This window comes from Hyaena hyaena, unplaced genomic scaffold (assembly GCF_003009895.1).
Source record: "Hyaena hyaena isolate Hyena2069 unplaced genomic scaffold, ASM300989v1 scaffold_713, whole genome shotgun sequence".
Lineage (NCBI taxonomy): Eukaryota > Metazoa > Chordata > Mammalia > Carnivora > Hyaenidae > Hyaena > Hyaena hyaena.
The window spans coordinates 94,962-101,509 of record NW_024081334.1 but is presented as its reverse complement, the minus strand read 5'-3'; the positions used below and the strand labels follow the sequence as shown (position 1 = coordinate 101,509).

General features: G+C 36.3%; 1 non-coding gene across 1 annotated transcript; it reads right to left on the bottom strand.

The window, feature by feature from the left end:
* Positions 1 to 439: 439 nt before the first annotated feature.
* Positions 440 to 543, bottom strand: LOC120220517. The gene has a single exon (XR_005525598.1). It is a non-coding gene; the product is annotated as a U6 spliceosomal RNA (small nuclear RNA).
* Positions 544 to 6,548: the final 6,005 nt, after the last annotated feature.

Below are 6,548 nucleotides of genomic sequence, written 5' to 3'. Positions count from 1 at the left end.
AGGGCCACAATTTAGAGTATCTGGGTGAGGAGGAGGGACTCTAGTACTCAAACTAGTCCTCTTGCAGAAAGATGTTCTCCCCAATCTCAAAGAACCTAGCATTAGGAAGTACATTCACATGATGTGGCCTACTACAATGACTTGGTGGTTTCTTGTTCTTTCAAAGGTATCTGTATTTTGTTTTATTTAAAATATAGAACACTTGGGGCGCCTGGGTGGCTTAGTCGGTTATGCATCCGACTTTCGCTTGGTCATGATCTCGCCGGTCATGGTCTCGTGGTTCGTGGGTTCGGGCCCCGCATCGGGCTCTGTGCTGACTGTCAGCTCAGAGCCTCCAGCCTGTTTCAGTCTGTGACTCCCTCTCTCTCTGACCCTCCCCTGCTCACGCTGTCTTTCTCTCTCTCTCTCCTAGAAATAAATAAAACATTAAAAAATAAAATAAAATAAGGAACACTTCATGAATTTGCATGTCATCCTTGAGCATGGGCAATGCAAATCTCTGTATCATTCCAATTTTAGTATGTGTCCTGCAGAAGTGAGCACAAAATTGTCTGTATTTTAAAATTTTCATCTTAAAAAATCAGTTTATTTATTTTTCTTTTTTAAAATTCTAGTAAAATATATATAAAATTGAATTTTCCATTCTAATACTTTTTAAGTGGACAATTCGACATCATAAGTACATTCACATAGTTGTGCACCATCACCTCTAGCCATAGCCAAGAGATTTTTATCACCCCAACAAAAACTCTACCAATTAAGAAAATTTCCTCATTCTTCTCTCCCTAGCTGCTGGTAACGTCTATTCTACTTTCTTTCTCTATGAATTTGACTGTTCTAGGTAACTCTTATAGAGGGAATTATTGTCATGATGTTGTGCTTTCAATCCCCAAACTTGTTCATCTGATGGCTGGAAGTTTTACTCTTTGACCAACATCTCCCCATTTCTCCCACACCCCAACCCCTGCCACTCTTTCACTCTCTACTTCTATGAATTCAACTTTTTTAGATTCTACATACAAATGAAATCATATAGTATTTGTCTTTGACTTATTTCATTAGCCCTCAAGAATCCATCCATTTGTCACAAAGGCAGGATTTCCTTCTTTTATATAGATGCATAATATTCCATTGTGTGTGTGTGTGTACAAATGATTTATCCATTTATCCATTGATGGACATTAGGTTATTTCCATGTCTTGGCTATTATGAATAATGATGGAATGAACATAAAGTTGCAGACATCTCTTTGAGAAAGTGATTTTATTTCTTTTGGATATATCCAGTAGTGGAATTGATTGATCATATGAAATTTTATTTTTAATTTTTTTTGAGGAGTCTCCATACTGTTTTTCATGGTGGGTGAACCAATTTACATTCCGAACAAACACATACAAAGATTGTATTTTCTTCACAGCCTCTCCAATACTTGTGGTCTCTTGTTCTTTTGATAATAGCAATATTAACAAGTGTGAGGTGATATCTTGTGGTTTTGAGGTGCATTTTCCTGATAATTAGTGATGTTGAACACCTTCTTTGTCATTTAGATGTCTTCTTTGGAAAAAATATCTGTTCAGTTCCTCTGCCCATTTTTTAATCTATTGTTTTGTTGTTGTTGTTACTGAGAGTTTGTGAATATTTTCTCTCATTCCATAGGTGGCCTTTACATTTTGTTGATTGTTTCTTTTGCTGTGCAGTGCAGAAGATTTTTAGTTTGATATAGTTGCACTTGTTTATTTTTCCTATCATTGCTTGTGCTTTTAGTGTCATATTTTGAAAATTATTGCCAAGACCAAAACAGCTTTTCCTCAGTCTTTTCTTCTATGAGTTTTATAATCTCAGGTATTAAATATATTGTTTTTAATCCATTTTGAGTTAATTTTTATAAGTAGTCTAAGATAGGGCTTCAGTTTCTTTTTTCTGCATGTGAATATACAGTTTTCCTAACTACATTTATTGAAGAGACTATTTATAGTTTATGAATATGCTATGCTATGCTATAGTACTATGCTATTTTGATTACTACAGCTTTGGAATAAAATTTGAAATCAGGAGGTGTGATGCTTTCAGCTTTGTTCTTTCTCAGGATTTTTGCTATTCAGGATCTTTTGTGGTCCTTTGGAATTTTAGGATTTTTTTTCTGTTTCTGTTGAAAAGTGCCATTAGAGTTTTGATAGAGATTGCATTAAATCTATAGATGACTTTGGATAGTATGGACCTTTGAACAATTTTAATTCTTCCTCCATAAGCTTGGAATATTTTCCTATTTACTTCTATCTTTAATTTCTTTCATCAATGTATTGTAATTTTCAGTGTACCGATCTTTTACCTCCTTGGTTAAATTTACTCGTAGGTATTGTATTATTTTGATAATATTATAAATATAATTTTTATTTAATTCTTTTCAGATTATTGTAAATGTAGAGAAATGCAACTGATTTTTGTATGTTGATTTTGTATCTTTCAACTTAACTAAATTTATTTATTAGTTACAACAATGTTTTGGTAGAGTCTTCAGAATTTCTTTTTTTTTTTTAAATGTTTTATTTATTTCTAGGAGAGAGAGAGAGAGACAGCGTGAGCAGGGGAGGGTCAGAGAGAGAGGGAGTCACAGACTGAAACAGGCTCCAGGCTCTGAGCTGGCTGTCAGCACAGAGCCCGACACAGGGCTCAAACCCACGAACCGCGAGATCATGACCTAAGCGAAAGTCGGACGCTTAACCGACTAAGCCACCCAGGCGCCCCCAGAATTTCTATGTATATCACATCATCTGGAAACAATGACTGCTTTACTTATTCCTTTCCAGTTTGGATTTCCCTTTTGTCTTTTTCTCAGCTAATTGCTCCGCCTAAAGTTTCTAGTACAATGTTGAATTAGGAGTGGTGGAAGTGAGTGCCCTGGTCTTGTTCCTGATCTTAGCAGGAAAGTTTTCAACCTTTCACTGTTGAGCATGATGTTAGTTGTGTGCTTGTCATATATGGCTTTTATTGAAGTATATTCCTTTTATATTCAGTTTTTGAGCATTTTGATCATGAAAGGATGTTGAATTCTGTCAAATGCTTTTATTGTGTCTATTTAAGTGACCATATGATTTTTCTTTCATTCTATTAATACGGTGTATCCTATTTTACTGATTTGTGTATTTTGCTTGCTTGGGAGTGTTCGCTCCTTTTTAATTTTATAAAAAAGCTTGAAAAGATTTGGCATTGATTCTTCTTTAAGTGTTTGGTATAACTCACCAGTAAAATCACCTGGTCTTGAGCTTTGTTTGTGGGGAGCTGTTTGATTCCTGATTCAATCTCCTTAGTGGGGAAATATGTAGATATTGAAAATATGTTGGATGCCATATTTTTTAACCTGGGAAAATATTTATGAAATATTTCTAAATAAAAAGCAGTCTAGAAAAAGTATAAATATAAATAAATATATTCATCAAAATGACTTGAAAATGAATACTGAAACATTATAATGATCATATTTGGATAGTAAAATTATGAATTGTTTTGTGATTTTTTTCTAGGTTCTTCTATATCAGTGTGGCTAATATGAAAACTACACACACACAAACATTCACATATACACAGTTATACAACTCACATATATGTATGTATATATGTATATAAAATCTGACAGACATTTATTTATTTTTAAATTTTCAGTGTTTATTTTTGAGAGAGAGAGGGACACATAGAATCCAAAGCAGGCTGCAGGCTCTGAGCTGTCAGCACAGAGCCAGATGTGGGGCTCAAGCTCACTAACCACGAGATAATGACCTGAGCCAAAGTTGGACTCTTAACCGACTGAGCCACCAGATGCCCCTTTGGTAGACAATTTTTAACAAATAAATTTAACACTGTGACTGCTGATATGTTTAAGTATATATCTATCAAATTATATTATGTTTATTATTCCCAAATTTTTTAAATTTCTGATTTCTTTTCTGTTGTCTGTTGAGTTGACTTTTTTCTTTTCACTTTTCCTGGAGTTAATCATTGCTTCTTTTTCTAATTTCCATCTATCTGTTGCTACTGCCAGATTCTTTAATGAATATGTAAACTACTTCTCCATATATTTTCCATATGGTCAAATGTATTCTTAGTCTATTAATTTCTTTCCTTATTTCTTTTTGGATACCTTCTCTCTGGTACTCACTCTTCTCCTGCTCCTATGTGATCTGGCTTCATTTTGGGCCTACTGCTCAAACCTTGTCCTAGAGTTTCTTCTCACCATCATCTGGAAAATACACTTGGCTTTGTAGGATCATTTTTCTCTTTCTTGGTTAATTCACTGTTTTTGCTGGAATCTGTACTGGTATAGCTTCCTTAGGTAGATTTTCGAGACTTTGAATGCCTAAAGACAATTCTATTCCACTCTTAGGCTTGACTGATACATTGAGTACTAAATCCTAGGATAGGAATCATTTTCCCCTCAGCATTATAAAGGCATTGGGGCCCTTGGGTGGTTCAGTTAGTTGAGCACCCAACTTGACTTGGGTTCAGGTCATGATCCCAGGATCATGGGATCAAACCCTGCATTGGTCTTCTTGCTGACTAGGGAGCCTACTTGAAATTCTCTCTCTCCCTCTGCCCCTCCCTGCTCACACTCTCTCTCTGTCTCAAAACAAACAAAAAACCAAAAAAGAATTATAAAGGCATTGCTCCTGTTTCTTTTGTTTTTCAAATTCTTAGGTACCTGTTTATTTTATTTCTCTTTGGAAATTTTTAGCATTATTCCTGTGATTCTGAAATGTGTTGATGATATAACTTGATGGGTTGTTTTCATTTGTTGTGCTCAACTAAATTTGCATAGATTTTCTTGATTAAAGAAAATAATAATTTCTTTCCTTTTCTCTCTTTCTGGAACTCCTAGTATCATAAGTTGGAATTCCTGAATTGATGCTTTAGTTTGATTATGTTTTCTACTTCTTAATAGATTTTCTTAAATTTATCTTCCCATTTTATTGAACTTTTAATTTATCTTATCATAATTTTTATTTCTAAAGCTTATAACAGATATTAGGAATGTTTCTTGACACATTTCTTTTCATATAGCACCTCTACTTGCATCATGGATTCTGTATGTTCTATTAGTTCTATTGTATAACTTATATAAATTCAAGTTTTCTTATGCTTCTGCATTTTCTATTTTCTTCTGAGTTCCTATTTTCTCTAAAGTACTCTGGTTTTAAAAAATATTTATTTATTTTGAGAGCATGTGAGCAGGGGAGGGGCAGAGAGAGGGCAAGAGAGAGATTCCCAAGCATGCTTCATGCTGTCAGCCTACAGCCTGATACAGGGTTCAATCTCACAAACTATGAGATCATGACCTGAGTGAAAGTCAAGAGCTAGATGCTTAACCAACTTAGCCACCAGGCACTCCTGAAGTACTTTGTTTTGATCTCTATAGTGCAATTTGGAGACTTCCCCCAAATATTTGACAATTCTTGGGTTTTGTTTTATTTAAAGGTGAGTTATTAAAAATGAATGAGAAGCTGTGTGTTGGGGGTTCTTGTCAACTAGTAAGCTTCCAGTGTATGGTGATTGTGCAGCCTGATAGCTTGTTTATGCTTCCCCACCCGTATGCCCATGCCACCACAGTGTCTGAGATGATTCAGTTTCTCTGGAGATGAATGATCTAGTTTCCTGCTTCTGAGTTAAATGTCAGGCCCCTAGCAGCCTGATGAGGGAGAAGTCTGAGTTCTCTCCATTCACAAATATTCCAGTTGGCCTTCTTTGTTCACCTTGGGGCTTCACTCCTCTCTCAGCTGAGCCTGGAATCCAGAGCCTCTCTGGGGAAAGGATGAGTCTGAGGTCTCACTACTATATGCATAGGCAGTCAACCCACCTGGACTCCCTGCTCAGGTCTCTCTCACCACAGGTGGGGCAGGTCTGGAGACTTTCTTGCCTTTCTCCCACTGCTTTCTCCTCTCAGGCAGGCCAGACCTGGCCTTTGTAGCTCTGTTGAGTTCTGACCTTCTCTCTTGTCTGCCTTCCTTCCTCTCTTCCAGCATATCCTTGACATCTCCAGTCTGTGTTGTTTTCACTCTTTCTCATTTCCTTGGTGGGTTCATACCTTTTTAAAGTCCATTATTGCATTTTGTGAGGATTTTGAAGAGCTTAAAGGTACATGTGAATGTCCAATCTATTTTACTAAGAATGTGTACCTGGGATACCTCAGTGGCTTAGTTGGTTAAGTATCCAACTCTTGATCTCAATTCAGATCTTGATCTCATGGTTCATGAGTTGAAGCCCCATATTGGGCTCTGTACTGATGGCATGGAGCCTTCTTGAGATTCTGTCTCTCTTTCTCTCTGCTTCTCACCTGCTTGTGCTCTCTCTCAAAATAAATAAATAAACTTTATTTTTTTAAAAAAAGAATGTGTCTCTTTTTTCCCTTTGGAGAACTTTCCATCTTTCCCCTTCTCTGTGTTCCCTTCATGAACACTGCAAAATCCTGAGACTGGAGGAACTAAGGTGCTCTTTCCCTGAAGAGGTTGAAAAAACTGCCCCTAGGGCATATTCTGCTCCCCAGGGAGTCCAAAGTATGG